Source organism: Schistocerca piceifrons, chromosome 2 (assembly GCF_021461385.2).
Source record: "Schistocerca piceifrons isolate TAMUIC-IGC-003096 chromosome 2, iqSchPice1.1, whole genome shotgun sequence".
Classification (NCBI taxonomy): domain Eukaryota; kingdom Metazoa; phylum Arthropoda; class Insecta; order Orthoptera; family Acrididae; genus Schistocerca; species Schistocerca piceifrons.
In genome coordinates, this window is record NC_060139.1 from 926,764,148 (window position 1) to 926,783,131 (window position 18,984).

Here is an 18,984-nt window from a genome sequence, read left to right on the forward strand (position 1 = left end):
CATAGGCCTAATTTCAGGAGAAAATTCCGAGATTGGAGCACAGTATTATATGGCAGCGAAACATGGACTTTTGGAAAACCGGACTACAAGAGAATCGAAGCATTTGAGGTGTTCTGTTACAGACGATTGCTGAAACTTAGGTGGACTGATAAGGTAACGAATGAGAATGGTCTCAGAATCGGCGAGGAAAGGAATGTATAGAAAGGAGAAGGGATAATATCATAGGACATCTGGTAAGACATCAGGAAATGACTTCCACGGTAATAGAGTGTGCTGTAGAGGGTAAAAACTGCAGAGGAAGATAGAGACTGGAATACGTACAGCAAGCAGTTGAGGAAGTCAGTTGCAAGTACTTCTCTGAGATGAAGAGTTGGCACAGCACAGAAATTCGTGGCGGGCAGCAGAGACTGGTGACCCAAATAGTGTCACAGCAGTGCAAGTGGTGTTCTTTACTAATTTGGATCCCTGAACATGAAAATAATTTTCATTGGCCCTCTGTTTTTCCTGCTCAGCTTCTCCTCGTCTCAATCTACTGTGGGCAGTTTACTATTTACTGACGGGTGCCAAATCTGTGTTATATGGTATAATTTGTGTAAATGTGGGAACATTGCTAGTTTGTAGTCCGATGTAATGGAGGGGGAGAATTAACCTCAAAGCTTACATCAGTTACTGCCGCAGACATCAACCGCTGAGCGATTGTGAGATCTAGAAAAAGGTTACTAGGCGCATTGTTGTGCGTGGTGTTGTTGCAGCGAAGCCGTGTTACGTGTGTGGAACTTACGTCATCAGTTCGGGACTTTGAAAAATACCAGAATTTGTGTGCTTATTTCGACGGGAAGCTTGGAGATCTGTACAAGTCATTTGCTCCATATATTTTGTGTCATACATGCGTGAAGCAATTAAGGATTTGGGTTGAAGGTAAAATGAAATGTTTGAACTTCCCTATCCCCAAGGTATGGCGCGAACAGAAGACTGACGCCGATGATTGTTGTTTCAGTATGACGAGAACGGTGGGTTACAATGAAAGAGATTTAAGCAAAATCTTGTATCCAGCCTCTGGCACGTATGACTTGCTAGGAACATCATCAGACTGAGCGGCCCAGTGGCTTACATCGCTGCCACGAAAACAATACAAGTTATCCAAAGTTCTTGAAAAACTAATGTATTCAAGTGTATCATCACATATTTGTAAAAATGAAGTACTAACAAAATGACAATTTGGTTTTCAGAAATGCTTTCCAACAGAAAATGCTATATATTCTTTCACTGATCAAATATTAAATGCAGTGAATAACCGAACATCACCCACTGGAATATTTTTTGATCTCTCAAAGGCTTTTGATTGTGTGAATCATGAAATTCTTCGAGTTAAGTTTAAGTATTGTGGTGTGGGAGGGACAGTGCATAAATGGTTTAATTCATACTTAACTGGAAGAATGCAGAAGGTTGAAATTAACAGTACAGATTATCTACAAAAACCAGCAGAGTCGTCTAACTGGGAAGGTGTCAAGAATGATGTCCCACAGGGTTCAGTCTTGGGTCCCTTATTGTTCTCAATATAAATGACTTGCCTCTCTATATTTATGAAGATGCAAAGTTAATTCTTTTTGCTGATCATACAAGTATAGTATTCACACACAAGAAACAAGGATCAACTGAGGAAATGGCAAATAATGTCTTTCAGAAAATTATTAAGTGCTTCTCTGCAAATGGACTCTCACTAAATTTTGAGAAAACACAGTTTATGCAATTCTGTACAGTAAATGGCATAACACCATTGATAAATATAGACTATGAACGGAAGTCTATTGCTAAGGTAGAATACTCAAAATTTCTGGGTGTGTGCATTAATGAGAAACTGAATTGGAAGAAACACATCGATGATCTGCTAAAACGGTTATGGTCAGCTACTTACGCTATTAGGGTTATTGCAAATTTTGGTAATCAGTAAATTAGCCCACTATGCTTATTTTCATTCACTGCTTTTATATGGCATCATATTTTGGGGCAATTCGTCATTAAGAGAGAAAGTATTCATTGCACAAAAGTGTGTAATCAGAATAATAGCTGAAGCCCACCCACGATCACCTTGCAGACATCTATTTAAGGAACTCGCGATATTCACAGTACCTTCGCAATACATATATTCTTTTATGAAATTTGTCGTTAACAACCCATCCCAATTCAAAACTAACAGCGAAGTGCATAGCTACAACACTAGAAGAGACGATGATATTCACTATTCTGTATTAATTCTCACTTTGGCACAAAAAGTGGTGAATTATGCTGCCACAAAAATCTTTGGTCATTTGCCAAATAGTATTAAAAATCTGACAGATGGTCAACCAACATTTAAAAGCAAATTAAAAGAATTTCTGAATGACAACTCCTTCTACTCAGTAGATGAATTATTAGATATGTAGTTAACTGTAAAAAAATTAGTTAATTTTTTTGTGTAAAGAAAACTTATGTTAAAGTGACACGTACCACATCATTACGAAACGTCGTATTCATGATCTATGGAACAAGGATTAATGTATGTATGTATGTATGTATGTATGCGCCGCCTATCGGGTGCGGATAGTGATATGTACCCATCTGAGACATTATACGAAACAAAACCTACGTACTTTTAAAAATGATATTACTGGTAAGCAAATCACTGACATAATTCGTTTGCAAAGCGTAGTAGTAAAATACAACTGTTTTGCTTATCAGTGGCAAACTATACCATCAGCCTGACGGCCTGCCAATGTTGTAGTCCACTGGCAGGCATCTTGGCTGGATTTCTCATTAATTAGCTGGAAGAAAAATTCAGTAATTTTTCAGCTGCTGTTCTGCGTATTTTGTCATATCCTCAATACGCGAGGACATTCTGATAATATGCAATGGTCCCCGGGAGGGAACTGAGAATTAGATTGAAATTTCTAGCAATCTTCATGAAAAAATTAGCTTCACTTATGAATTAGAAAATAGCGATCGTCAGCTTCAGTACTTGGACCTTAGTATCGCTAATGACGAGGACGGACTTGCTTTCGGTGTTTTCGAAAACCAACTGATGCAGATAAGATTGTGCCCATTAGTTCAGTGCATCCTCATTCCCATAAAACCATTTTGCCTTTCAGCCTTTCATCGATCACATGACAATCGTAATGAGGAGCTGAATTTAATAAAAACCATATCAGTTAATAACGGCTGTGATCTCTCTTCAGTTGAGAAAATCTTCAAAGTTAAAATTGGCGATAAAGTGACCACTTCAGGCATCAGTGCTGTTTCTGACCGTACAGAATATAAAAAAGTTTTTTCGATTCCATTTTTAGGCTCTATTTCTTATTGAATTCGTCGTCTTCTACATAAAGAATATGGATGCAAAGTTACCTCTTCCACTAATAATAAGTTGCAAAAAAATCTTATTCACAGTCTTAAGTCAACAGTTGCTTCTATATACAGTCCGGGAGTTCGTAAAGTCACTTGTGATACGTATCCCGTTTATTATATAGGACAAAATAGAAGCTTTCAGCGTTAGATACAAAGAACATTTATTGGGAAAAAGAGATGCTAATGCACATAATTCTACTTTTGCTGATCATCTGTTAATTTACTATCACAGACCGAAAAGTATTGATGAAATACATAGGGAAAAGAAAGGTCATAGGCTCGACGTACTTGAAAAGTTAGAGATTTTCAAGCACATTTCTAAGAACGATGGCTTCATCCTCAATGAACAGTTACAATTACGTAATATTTTTTTCGGTGGCTTCCACCTACTATCCGCGGAAGTTTGCTTACTTTATTTTTTATATTGTTTTCCCGCTTCTAGTTCAGAAACATAGTTTTATTCTAATCTCACACATGTGTACTTATAAAGTTACATCCACGCAGATATTTTTTGGATTGTACAGCAGTTTGTGTAAATATTCTCTAGTATTCTGTGCTTTACGTAATGGGAATTTCTGTAAAGCGTAATAGATGGCTCTTAGTTACACTTCATTTTCTTAACTGCTTTGTATTTTCAAAAATACAGTAAGCTCTCTTCCTTTGTATTTCGTTTCTATAATTAACTATTTTTTAATTCAGTTATTTCTGCCAATGTGCGCATGTCACTGTCCGAGCCTGATAAGCGGCGCAAACTTGTATTGTTTGCGTGGCAGCATCGTAAGTTACTGCGCCGATCATTCTGACGGCTGAGTGATTCCTATGTTGAAACTTGCGTACGGCTGCTGAGAGACAGCTATGCTTAAAACTGTATTCCGGGTGTGGTGTGGATAGTAGCCCAAAAGCCCTCACTCAAACAAAACTTAACAGTTTGATGAAAGACAAAAGACCTTGGACTCTCTAAACACGAGCGTAACTTCTGGGATCACCTCTCAGCGAAAATAATCTCCTATTTGCTAACGGCACATCACATTCAGTGTACAAAAATTTTGAGAGAGATTTTAGAGAATACCGTTTTGAAAATGGTTCAGTGGTGTTCTGCAAAGACATCACCATGTAAGAACCTTCAACATCGCAGCGCGTCAGCAATCGTTGGTTAATATATTAAAAAACTAGAAACCAGCCTCGATTGCGAAAAAAGCACCTAGTGTTAACCTAGGTTTCGGCGTATATAACTACACCTTCTTCAGAACAATAAAACAGACAAGTGCCTAACAAGACTTTTGTCCATGATTAAAAGAACACCATAGCTATACATTTATAAACGAAAAAAAGGAAAACACAAACAGTACATATGTACAAAGTCTAAACCGTTACTTAACTTAATGGTATAACCTCCACCTCACACCAGCCTATGTCCAATGGGCCGAAACCTAGGTTAACACTAGGTGCTTTTTTCGCAATCGAGGCGGGTTTCTAGTTTTTTAATACAATACCATGTTATTGACAAAAGTGGAAGTTCAAATGTATGACAGTAAGCAATAGAGGTTATTTATAGATCCTTCAAAGCGATGTTTGAAAGTAGTGTTACTGCATATTAGAAATGAGCTAGCAATTCCAATTGTGTATTCAGTAGACATATAAGAAACATACAGTACCATGAAAGCACTCCCTCAAAGTGTGAAGTATGAAGAACACCAGTGGCTTGTATGTGGTGACTTTAAAGTGACTGGCCTGCTTCTCTGCCAGCAAACCGGGTACTTTAAGATGCCTTGCTGTATGTGAGAATGGAAGAGTAGAGCACATCATGAGCATTGTAAATGGAGATAGAGGATAAAACTGAACACTCTCAATGAGAATTTGGTTAATCCAAATCACATTTAAATCTTTCTGGCTGATTAAAACTGTGCGCCGGACCGAGACTCGAAATCAGGACTTCTGTCTGTCAGGGGCATGCGTTCTACCGATTTTTTCAGTACTATTTTTTTACCTGACCACTAAAACGAGTCGTGACGGGGAAGGCAGGAGGGCAAAGTGGGCAGAGATACCAACCCGAGGCCTGACCGCGACGTCACCAGCTGCGACGGACGTGGCGGTAAAGGAATTAGGTCAAGATAACTACAGTGTTTTTTTTATTTTACTTTGTTTCTTGTATATTTAAATACGTATCGACGAGACGACTGGGTACCGACTGAGCTACCCAAGCACGTCCTCAGAGCCTTACTTCCGCCATTATCTCGTCGCCTACCACGCAAACTTCATAGAGTTCTCCTGAAAAACTTGCGGGACTAGCACTCCTGGAAGAAAGGATATTGTGGAGACATGTCTTAGTCACAGCCTAGCGGATGTTTCCAGAGTGAAATTTTCACTCTGCATCGGAGTGTGCACTGATATGAAACATCTTGGCTGAGATAAAATCTGTTTCGGAACGAGACACGAGCTCAGGACCTTCGCCAATCACGGGCAGGTGCTCTACCAGCACACAATTTTAATCTGCACCAAGAGGTTTCATATCAGTGCACACTCCGCTGCACAGTGAAAATTTAATTCTGGAAACAACTCCCAGTTTGTGGCTAAGCCACGTCTCCGCAGTATCCTCTCTTCCAGAAGCGCTAGTCTTGCAAGTTTCGCAGGAGAGCTTTTGTGAAATTTGGTAAGTAGGAAAAGAAGTACTGGCGAAAGTAAAGCTCTGAGAACGGGTCGTAAGTCGCGCTTGGATAGCTCAATCGGTAAAGCACTTGCCCGCGAAATCGAAGGTTCTGATTCGAGTCTCTGTCCGGCAAACAGTTTTAATCGGCCAGGAAATTTCACCTCAGCGCCCACTCCACTTCAGAGTGAAAATTTCTTTCATGTTCGTGTAAACGCTTCCCTGTTTCATTGGGTTAAAATCTGATGATGATGATGATAGCGATTATGACGACGACGATGGTGCAAAATCCTGCAGAGAAACAGACTTCAGAATTGTGATCAGCGCAATCGATTTAGTAAGAAATACACATTTTCCTGCAAATCCGAGAGAAAAATTCAAGACTTGTAGACCTGTGTAATCAACCCACTAAGCAGTATCGTCGTGATGTATAAACACTAGTTATATGCACACGAAACACTATGAAAATGTATAACTGAGAAACATTGACTGGATCACAATTTATTTTGTCGACGACTGCTGGTTTCAGTCTGTCCTGCAGATTATCTTCAGGTCTAGGTAATAAGAGTAAAAATGTTATATTACACACAATAACATCCAATAAAAAGTACCAAAAATAAAATCAAAGCATCGGCAAACCCACCCATCCAAGGCGCAGTTTGTCAACAGTGGTATGAATGACATACGACTAATGTATTTTATTTTCTACTTTCTAATACATCGCGTATACTGAAATGTACTATGTTTAAAGTTTTTTATATTTCTTCTTTTTTAATTTTATCAATTTTAATAAGGGAATGTATGCAACAAGTGTGGGGTAGGGTGCAGATGGATGGTAATTTCAATTGTCTCGCATATGGAGGTGATGTAGTACTAGTAAGTGAATCAGAAAATGGACAACTACACACGGAAGATTGAGCAAATGTGAATCAAGACAAAACGGAGTTCATGCAGTTACGAAGAAAACAAGAACAGGAAGAATTTCTTGAGATATATGAGATGACGCTCAGTACTTGGGATCGTGGTTTGCCAGTGACAACAGCATATGAATGGACATCAAGAAGAGAATATCAGTGGGAATGAAATGCCTTTTTCCGACAGGGAGAGGTTTAGCTCAGAATCAGTGTCAACGACCATTAAGATGATGATCAATAACACAGTGACACACCCAGAGGTCATTTAAGGTGCAGCAACCTGGAGCATGACTAAACGTTTGAAAGAAGAGTGATGGGGAAGATATGGGAGTCGAACTTAAATAAGGGAAAATGGAGGGAGAGGAAGAACGAGGAAATTACCTCCTGATGCAAAAATCAACAATCCTACAGCAGCTGAAGATCAGAGGAACCTAATGGGTAGGCCTTGTAGCCAATATGCCAGATGGAAGACCACTGAAGAAGGCACTTGAGGGGGAAGCAAGCACCAGACGCCCGGTAGAATGAGCAAGGCAGCACTGGGTGGACGGCTTGTTAAAGGACCTGGCAGCCCAGGGGACTGAAGACGTCTGAAGAAACCAAGCACAAAACAGAAATGAATATTGGCAGTTTGTGGAAGCACCGGATGGTCTGCAAGGCCTGTTATCACTTGATATGAAATAGAAAATTGTTTTTTTCTACAACGGAAGAATGTTTATGCTTGAGTGTACTAGCCAGTGACTGTAGACCTCTCATGTGACTACACAATTATTCCCCACTGAATTCTCCGTATTTTAACATTACTTTTATGTATTTCGTACCACTGTTCACAAACTGCACCTTGCGGCGTTAGGTGCGTGTCAGTTTCATGATGCTTTGATGTTATTTGTCCTAGCTTTGGTGACATTGTACGCTTTCCTGTAGGGCATACTGGAACCAGTGGTCGTTTATAAGAGAAATTGTGATCTAGATGATGTTTTTCACTTATGACAATAACTGAGATTACTGATCATAAGACAATCGTCAATTATAAAATATGTCAATATGGTGTCTATGATTACTACCACAGGTCTCATGGAGGCACAGGTGAATATCACTCATAGCATAATACTACCCATAACAATGGTCCCACCTTCATGATTCCGTAACGCGGCCCATATTTCGAGCAGCTTTTCTCTTGGATGAGATCGTATACAGACAGGACCACCGAATTGGTACAACAACAAACGCGATTCATCCAACCAGGCGACACGTTTCCATTAACCAAATTAACCAACGATACAGTCTCGATATTCCCGTTTCTACTAAAGCCGTAACTGACGATTTCGTTGGGTCAGCATGGGGACACGTATGAGTCGTCTGCAACGTAGTCTCATGCTGGACAATGTGCGCTCAACTGTGTGTTCCGAAAGAGTTTTGCCTGCATTAATATTGCACTCTGTCACTAAACCTGTCATATCTCACCATTTATCTTGCATTAAACAGCGGGTATGCCTTCGACCTCTACGTTCTGCAATGAGGGATGCATGTCCAACAGCTTGTAGCCCATTGACGGCTTCACTATTCTATAATCTATCCACAGATGATCACGACAGCAGTATGCGAACGGCCGACCAGCTCTGCAATTTCCGGGATGCTCGTTTTCAGAATCAGACATAACAATCTGTACATATTACGGCTTCCGTTTGTTCTCTTTTAAAAGAAGTAACGTAGAGACAGATGCGGTAGAAATTAAAATGACTGCCTGTCCTACGATTCCCAATTAACAGGTAGATCAAACCTTACCAGCTAATCTTCTGCAGTCTTGACCGTGGCCGGCATCGGACTCACGTCTTCTAGCAGGGGCTTCTGATTAGTAATTTAAGAGTTATAGGAGGCATCAGGGGAATCCTACAGACCAGAAGGTGGATAGAGCTAGTGAAGTCTTACTTAAACACATGGAAATGCGAGGCAGCCTGTTACAATTAAAATACACATAAGAATAGCACTGAGTACGTCTAGCAGCCCAAGACAAAGTGAACATTTATGCAATATAAACGAGCGTTCTGTTAACTCGTCCTGCCCTTGATCAGAGAGAGAGCACTGAGAGATAAATTATAATGATCATATTAACAGATTCTTCCGTCGGTTCTTGGTAGAACAACATTATATTATTATTAATTCTAATGATTGTTAGCCACGACAATGAGCAGACTGAAGGCCAGACAGGGGCAGTACAAAAAACTATAATGCAGCCATGGTTAGCTTTATCGGACCTACCGATCAATACGCAAACCGTTGCATTTCTTATGATTCATAACCTAAATTTTCACAGCTGCTTTACCTTCAACGTGAGGCAGTACTAACCGGAATTTTAAGGTCCGTGGCTCATACTGAGAACAGAATGCAAGCACAAAGGCATATAAACTGCGGCAACTTCTACACTGCTGATCTCCCACGGACCTGCACCGATTAACAACTGCGAACAAAGGAGGACGAGAGGACCGTCAGTTTTATTACCGAGATTACCACAACACAGTAAGCGTACTTCGGCAGAAAGAGGAGCCCGTAGCCAACCTAACCAGAATGAAGGTCAATATTTATTCCCGCCCGCAAGACTTTGTCTCACAGTTTCGAAAGGTTCAAATGGCCCTGAGCACTATGGGACTGAGGTCATCAGTCCCCTAGACCTTAGAACTACTTAAACCTAACTAACCTAAGGACATCACACACATCCATGCCGGAGGCAGGATTCGAACCTACGACCGTAGCAGTCGCGCGGTTCCAGACTGTAGCGCCTAGAACCGCTCGGCCACCCCGGCCGGCCACAGTTCCGAGGTTGGTTCCATGCAGTCGCGGCAATTTGGCGAAAAGGGAGGGACAGACTGAAGTTCCCCCGCCACTACGAAGCTGTCGTTTGGAATTCAAAGTAACGGCTCGAACAGCCTCTATGACTGTCCAACATAGTGCAAATTTCTGCAAGTAATTAGGCCTGGGTTCTGAAAATTACTCCACCCCCACGAAACAACTGTCCTCTACTTAGGTAAATCTACGATGCTGTCTGCCTGCCGGGAAAATTTGTTTGATATGGTGTCGTTGACGATTAATTTAATCTACTTTCCGAATATTATTCGGATTGACCTTTGTGGTGTATCAGATGATTCGTAATTCTGCGTATATTAGGAATCTACGGTTAGAAAGGTAAAATGTATTTTTATTGTGACACTGTCTGTTTGTCACTCCTATTGCACACCTTCTGGTAGACTGGAGAAAAACTCTCTGTTCTACAAAACTGCTGTATGTCGAAGTCGCTTATGTCTGTAGGTTTCCCCATTTGCAGCCCGTTAGATCTCTAAACTGATTCCCCATGCATCTCTCCTCCGCTCCCACACTTTCTTTGCCGCTTTACGTGACCGCAGTGCCATCGTACTGCATTCAGTCAAGCGGTAGGTAGTGCTCATCATGTATTGGATAATCAGTGATCTTTTGCAGCTGAAATATATTCTTCCATAAGGTAACTAAAAAAAAGGAATGAAATTCTCGTAATTTACATAAATCTCTCTTTTTGTGTGTGGAACGCGAATCGGATACTTTTCGTACTAAAGCCACCCACAAATGTGCCTCAGTTCCTTTGAGAAGTCGGCGGTGTCCTTAAATACATTTCGCAATTGCTCGTTACAAATTGGTCGTTTTTATCTCGGAATGGATGAGGCGAGCTGAATATTCCAAGCCAGTAATAATAACCCTTTCCGAGATTGCGCTTCCACAGTCTGTTCCGGACCTTTATAGCTGCAGAGGTAATTGCGCCGTTAGTCTCCGCAGGTATGGCAGATAAAGAGGAGCGCAGACCGTCACTGAGTCGATGGTGCGCCCGCGCCATAATAAAGCCTTCCGCCACCGCACACAGCGCCCTGCTATTATTATTCAGAGAGAGAGAGAGAGAGAGAGAGAGAGAGAGAGAGAGAGAGTGAGGGAGAGCACGTAGAGCCCCTGCTGAGCTACTGCGTCCACGCACGGTCAGCCTTCTGCTTTTTAGCGTCGATTACGCGCGAGGCCTAGAGGGCGCTATTATGACGTCTGCGATAGCGGCACAGATTAGCGGATTTAATAAGCGCGGGCCAGGTGCTGCCTCTGCCGCTAGGCGGTAGGGATCCACTAATGGCCACTAATGCGTCGGCCAGCGGAAATTCGCCAGCTGTATTGCTCTAGCGCCATATTTTCCTGCCCGATGTTCTTTGGAATTGTGCAGTCATAACACTTACGGAAAACCCCCCTGCTCTCTCTCTCTCTCTCTCTCTCTATCCCCCACACCTAATGCTACATACCGAATGGCCACGTTTTAACCCTAATGTTTAAGCTGCGTTGCTCATTCTGAACAGGATCACTCAGCAGCATTTGTGCAGCTGAAATGTAGGGTAAGCATGAAGTATTTTGTCTGATTTTACATAAATTCAGTTCTAAGCAACTAGGCTAGATACAGCTGCGCGGTTTGTAGCAAATTATAGGTAACTCACCACGCGACTACTACGGTCGCAGGTTCGAATCCTGCCTCGGGCATGGATGTGTGTGATGTCCTTAGGTTGGTTGGGTTTGGGTAGTTCTAAGTTCTAGGGGACTGATGACCACAGATGTTAAGTCCCATAGTGCTCAGAGCCATTTGAACCATAGGTAACTCAAAAACTTTCTATGTAAAATAATATATCGGCTCAACCACTTGTTTATAGTGTAAAACACTAAGATTGACGCGCTTCGGAAGTCAAGCTTCCATCATCAGAATAATAAAAAGTAAAAGAACCTATTGTTGTTGTTGTTGTTGTTGTGGTCTTCACTCCTGAGACTGGTTTGATGCAGCTACTCTATCCCGTACAAGCCTCATCATCTCCCAGTACCTACCGCAACTTACATCCTTCTGAATCTGCTTAGTATATTCTTCTCTTGGTCTGCCTCTACGATTTTTGTCCTCCACGCTGCCCTCCAATACTAAATTGGTGATCCCTTGATTCCTCAGAACATGTCCTACCAACCGATCCCTTCTTCTAGTCAAGTTCTGCCACAAACTTCTCTTCTCCCCAATCCTATTCAATACTTCCTCATTAGTTATATGATCTACCCATCTAATCTTCAGCATTCTACTGTAGCACCACATTTCAAAAGCTTCAATTCTCTTCTTGTCCAAACTATTTATCGTCCATGTTTCACTTCCATACATGGCTACACCCCATACAAATACTTTCAGAAATGACTTCCTGACACTTAAATCTATACTCGATGTTAACAAATTTCTCTTCTTCAGAAACGCTTTCCTCGCCATTGCCAGTCTACATTTTATATCCTCTCTACTTCGACCATCATCAGTTATTTTGCTCCCCAAATAGCAAAACTCCTTTACTACTTTAAGTGTCTCATTTCCTAATCTAATTCCCTCAGCATCACCTGACTTAATTCGACTACATTCCATTAGCCTCGTTTTGCTTTTGTTGATGTTCATTTTATATCCTCCTTTCAAGACACTGTCCATTCCATTCAACTGCTCTTCCAAGTCCTTTGCTGTCTCTGACAGAATTACAACGTCATCGGCGAACCTCAAAGTTTTTATTTCTTCTCCATGGATTTTAATACTTACTCCGAATTTTTCTTCTGTTTCCTTCACTGCTTGCTCAATATAGTGATTGAATAACATCGGGGATAGGCTACAGCCCTGTCTCACTCCCTTCCCAACCACTGCTTCCGTTTCATGCCCCTCGATTCTTATAACTGCCATCTGGTTTCTGTACAAATTGTAAAGAACCTTTCGCTCCCTGCATTTTACCCTTGCCACCTTACTAGCTCTGCAGATGACGACGAAATCGGAGAAATGTATGATGAAATAAAAGAAATTATTCAGATAGTGAAGGGTGACGAAAATTTAATAGTCATGGGTGACTGGAATTCGGTAGTAGGAAAAGGGAGAGACGGAAACGTAATAGGTGAATATAGATTGGGGCTAAGAAATGAAAGAGGAAGCCGCCTGGTAGAATTTTGCACAGAGCACAACTTAATCATAGCTAACACTTGTTTCAAGAATCATAAAAGAAGGCTGTATACATGGAAAAGCCTGGAGATACTGACAGGTTTCAGATAGATGATCTAATGATAAGAACTGGTAACTGTTAAAACTCGCTAAAGTGGAACATGCACCAGGCACGATAAAATTGATAGTAAAAAAAAATTAAAACATCGTGGCTACTTCCCTTGTTGCAGCCGTGTTTTCCAAGGTGCATCTCCACATAGTCGTCGAAGTATAAAAAAAAACTTTAAAATGGTGTCGCCTATGGTGTTCAACATCTAACCACATGGCTCTCTCCTATATCGTCGTAAACAGCCAGTACGTCTTCGTTTATACCACAAAAAAATGGTTCCAATGGATCTGAGCACTATGGGACTCAACTGCTGTGGTCATCAGTCCCCTAGAACTTAGAACTACTTAAACCTAAGTAACCTAAAGACATCACACACACCCATGCCCGAGGCAGGATTCGAACCTGCGACCGTAGCAGCAGCGCGGCTCCGGACTGGAGCGCCTAGAACCAGACGGCCACCGCGGCCGGCGTTTATACCACACACCACGTAGCCAAACACGACACTGCAGTGCAACAAGGGAAGTAGCCACGATGTTTTAATTTTTTTTTATTATCAATTTTATTGTGCCTGTTGCATGTTCCACTTTAGCGAGTTTTAACAGGTTCTTTTACTTTTTATTATTCTGATGATCGAAGCTTGACTTCCGAAACGCGTCAATCTTAGTGTTATTACACTATAAACAAGTGGTTCAGCCGATATATTTTTTAACATTGACATTCACAACCACGACCTCTCATCCAGTATGGATAAAATCAAAAACTTTCTTATGGACACACATCCACACGTGCTCCGTTTCTTTTACGTAGAACGTCGACGCCGCGCTGTTTTCCTCTCCATATCTTTGCCAACATATCTCCTCCCAGAAAGCACAGCGAGAACAACTCCAAAACCCAATAATTGAGAAAAATCGATTTGTTTCTATACTGAAATAGTACAAGCTTCCTTTAGATTACAGGTAAGTAATGTGGCAGTAAATTCCGTTACATTCTATACAGCAATAATATGGACATGTAGTTCTGTTCTCGTCGAATGTGAGGCATCATGCAATTATTAATTAGTTTTTTGAGTTGTATCGCTATTCTTGCTATTCTAAAAACTTTTTTTTTTAAATGGCCTCTCAAGCAATACCTTTGCCACTCCCATTCCACATAACATATTTTCTTTTTGAAACTTCCTGGCAGATTAAAACTGTGTGCCGGACCGAGACTCGAACTCGGGACCTTTTCCTTTCGCGGGCAAGTGCTCAAGGTTCGCAGAACAGCTTCTGTGAAGTCTGGAAGGTAGGAGACGAGGTACAGGTGGAATTAAAGCTGTGAGGACGCGTCGTGCTGTGGCCGGCACGCTAGCTCAGCGTGTTCGGTCAGAGGGTTAAGTCGGCTCTCAGCCGTGGCAGCGTGCGGACGGCCCCGCGCGCCGGCCAGTGCTCCGCTACCGGCGTTCTTTACTTCCGCGTCGTAGTTTTAAGGCTTGTAGAATGAATTTTCACTTAGCAGCGGAGTGTGCGATGATATGAAACTTCCTGGCAGGATTAAAACTGTGTGCCCGACCGAGACTCGAACTCGGAATCTTTGCCTTTCGCGGGCAAGTGGCTTGTGTCCGTCCACCGTGAACAACATGTCGAGCGCTTACTGCCGTGCGACCCATCAAGTTTCCTTCCCAGCTGAACATGCACGACCACGTGCACATGATGTTGAAACGTTCCTACGTGAAGAAGTTCGTTTAGATCCTACCCACGTTCTCGGAATCCATTTTTCGATCACGAGCAGTGTCGTTTATATTAAAATGACAAACACCGAGGTGTGTGAAGATGTTATTCGCCGACATGCCAATGGACTTAAGTTCAAATACTCTGATGGTCACGTCGGAGCTGTAACTCTCGAACTCGTCGAGTACGGTCAACGCACGATTAGGGTGTTTGTACTACCTTTTGAAGTGCCGAAGGACGAAGTCGTCTCTGCATTACAACCATAGGGTAACGTCATCGGTTACGTAGAGGAAAAATGGCAAACCTTCACGACCTACCATGTCCTTAATGGTGTGCGTCAGGTCAAAATTGAACTGAAAAAACATATACCATCATACCTGACAATTGGCGGGGTGCGAACCGTTGTCATGTACGACGGCCAACCCCGTACATGTGCGGGTTGTGGACAAGAAGGCCACGTCAGATTCGCCTGCATGCGACGCCGTCTGAACCAGACGCCGGTCGGCGAGGAAGCGTCCCCATCGGTGGTCACTCAGATCCCTGTCACAAATGCCAAGGTTGCCCAGGAAGGTAGCGCCTCTACACAGGGTCTTCCTGCTCCGTTGACGTCGTCTGATGAGGTAGATGCAACCGCTACTAAGATTCCTTCTGAGGTGCCACAAAAGCCAGATACTGACCTGCCGAATCTTCGCAGCACAGTGACTGAAAATGCTACTGAGATGGACGTTGATCCGGGAGTGGCACCTACTTCTGCTTTCCTTCAGACTGGTCCGGAGTCAGACGAAAGCCACCCGCAATCGGACTCAGAACGACGTTCGAAAACAAGGATCGGCACGAAAGAGAAAGAAACGTAGCCGTACACCTCCTGATGAATCCATTCTACGGATGGACACCAGGGATGCAGACCCGAAGATGGACGACAAACCGCTCTTTGATAACCAAAATTCTGATCCGAACGACCGCCACAGGCGCCCACTGGTAACGAACACCCCTCCTTACGGGCGCCGTAGCCCCCAAAGGTCGACGGTGAAGAGAGCCTATCCGCTGAGCCGAAAACTACGTCTCCCCTCCACGTGGATGATGCGCACAGCCGATGCCCTACCGCAGTATCAGTCTCCTGGGCAGACGACGTGGAGATCGAAGGGACTGGGGTGGACGGTGCTGATGATGGGGTGCCCCCATCGGTTGCGCCCGCACCCGCAAACTCTCCACAATAGCAGCCTCTTCAGCGGACCGGCGAGATCGACGACCTCTCGCTCCTGAAGAAGGAGCCCCACCTGTACCTGTGGGACTCCAACAGCAGCATTATCGTGTCGCAACGATTAATCTCGCGACCATTCGTGCGCCCCACAAACTAGCGCTGCTCCGCGATATGATTTATGATGCGGACATAGATATTGCGCTTTTACAGGAAGTGCATGTCGCCGATTTTTCACCACCACATTGCTTCACGGCGCATCTTTCTCCCGCTTCGGACACCGGTAGTGGTGTTGCCATCATCTTACGAGAAGGTCTTCCTGCCGAAGATGTCCTATACCTCCCCAACGGCAGAGGTATGGCCCTTACTCTCTTTGGTGTACGCATCGTCAACATTTATGCGCCATCGGGCTCCAGCCACCGTCGTGAACGCAATGCCTTCTTCGCGAATGAAGTTACACCTCTTTTTATGGGACCACACGATGACTGAGTCATCGGTGGAGACTTCAACTGCACCCAGCGACCTCAGGATCAATTGCCGTGTCACTCACCATGCGCAGCTCTGGACACAGTCGTCACGCGACTACAATTTGTCGACACCTAGAGACATGTTCACGGTGATCTTTTGGGCTTTACGTACTACACTGCGCACTCCTCTAGCCGACTGGATCGCATCTACATCTCACGATCTCTAATTCAACACGCTCGACAGGCTGAAATCTGTCGCCTGGAGGAAGAGCACTATGGACTTTTACTATAGGATCCTACGAGAATGCTCCACTATGCCAGCCTCCTCTGAGCGCCATACAAGGATGAACCATGCTAAGGCCCAAATCTCCAATCTCATGCTAAGGCATTTGGAAGGAGCGATAGTACGATCTCGTACTGCTGATCGCATGGCTCATGAACATCCGTCGATGTACCATATCATCCAAGAACGCCAAAATCGACGCCGAAGATTGATTCACGTCCAAACAGACCAAGAAGGGCGTTGCTACGTAACCCAATCTGCAATAGGGGATGTGCTTCACGTCCACTACCAGCAGCTCTACACCGCAATTCCACATTCCCCAGAGTTGATTGAGGGAGTATCACAGCTCAGCTTCGGTGGTATGCCAGGAGATGCGGCGATTGACTTGATGTCAGAGGTGACTGATGATGAAGTCCGCGATGCGATCCGGGACCCGACGGTCTTCCCCTCGAATTTTATCGCACCTTCCGTGATTTGTTAAGAGTCCACCTTCACCTCCATCTGTCGGGAACTGATGTCTCCGGAAGTACCTGTGCCGGACGCTTTCATGGAAGGAATCATTATTCCTGTACATAAACCGCATGGTGGCAACAATATCAGTGATTATCGGCCCATCACCCTCCTTAACAGTGATATGAAAATCTTCACTCGCCTTTTGGCGGCACGACGTAAAAACGTTGCCCGATATGTTGTGTCGCCAGACCAAGCATCTTTGGGAGGGGATAATAATATGCGTACGGCTATGCCGCTACAGGGATATGATAGCCGTTACCCAGGCACAACGCCTCTCTGGGGCACTTGTGTCTTTGGACTTTAGTCAAGCCTTTGATAGGGTTGACCATTCGTTCTTTACGGCCGTTCTCCACCATATCGGTTTCCCAGTCGCCGTTATCACGGTAGTGATGCGCCTTCTGCGGGTTGCCTCATCCAGGATTATGTACAATGGCAGACTCACTCCTCCGATAGAAATAGGTCGATCCGTACGTCAAGGTTGCCCTCTATCAGCGATTTTGTACGCCTTTTCCTTGGAATCCTTGCTGTGTGGACTAAGACGTTTGGTAGGGTTGTCCATCGATCGCTACCGATTCTGTTGCACGGCCTATGCTGACGATGTAATCTGTTTACGTAATGCCGACGATGTTCGAGCTGTTTTGACGTGGGTATCGACTTACGGTGAGGCGTCGGGTAACTCTTTAAACGTACGTAGGTCGCAAGTTACGTTCATTGGCACGGGAATTCCCGTGGAGTGCGTTACACCTCTCACCACCTTTGATACCATTCGCTGTTTGGGAATAGATTTTTCATCTGATCTCCGGCATTCAGCCACCATCAACTGCCGACGCCTCCTTTTAATGATCAGAGCTGGTCATATGGACCATCGCCTCCGATCCCTAGATATTCTCCAAGGAGCTAGATATGTCAATATATATATATCGAATCCAGAGTTCCCCATGTAGCAAAAGTTCTACCTTTCCCGATTACTGTGGCACGTCGCATGTTGGCAGCGATGGCATCTTTCGTCAGCTCTGGGCTGTTGTTCAAAGTTAACTATGCAACCCTTACTCTTCCCCGCGAGCGAGGTGGGATAGGTCTGTTTCACGTGCCGGATAGAGCTCGCACCCTATTTGTCAGCTCTTAGATGACGGTATGGACACGTTTCCCAACGAGCCTCATTGGTCTCCTCCTGTCGGCATATACGCCGGTCTCACTGTCAGCCCCAGTGATGATCACGGATGTTCCGGACCAGTTCCATTATATAAGATACTTCTTTCTTGAACTCAGTTATCTACGCCTCACCTTAACAATACAGTTTTTATTCAAGACAAAGGCAGTATACAATGTCCTCCAATTAGGTAGTCCACCTAACCCGATTGAACAAAAGTTCCCCCAGGTTGACTGGCGTCATGTATGGCGCGCGGTGTTCGCCTGTTACCTTGACACGAATGTTCACTCTGTCTGGTACCTGTCAATGGTAAGCAAATCAACCAATCTCGCCTTCATCGTATCCTCCTCGCCCAATCACTTCTATGTTCCACGTGTGGAGTGCCAGGCAATGACGAACATCGGTTTGTTTGCGGACCGGCGGCGGAGGTTTGGCAATTGATTCGTCGCATTGTGGCTTTTCTAACGCGTGACATTCCGGATCGAATTTCTCCCCTTTCATTATTATTTCCGGAGCGTGACTATTTTCCTGGGACAAAGACCAATGCTGTGAATTGGATTCGTGGACATGCCATTCACTACCTGTTTGGACAAACTGTAGACTCTGTACTCGATTTTTGGACATACCTCATGACCA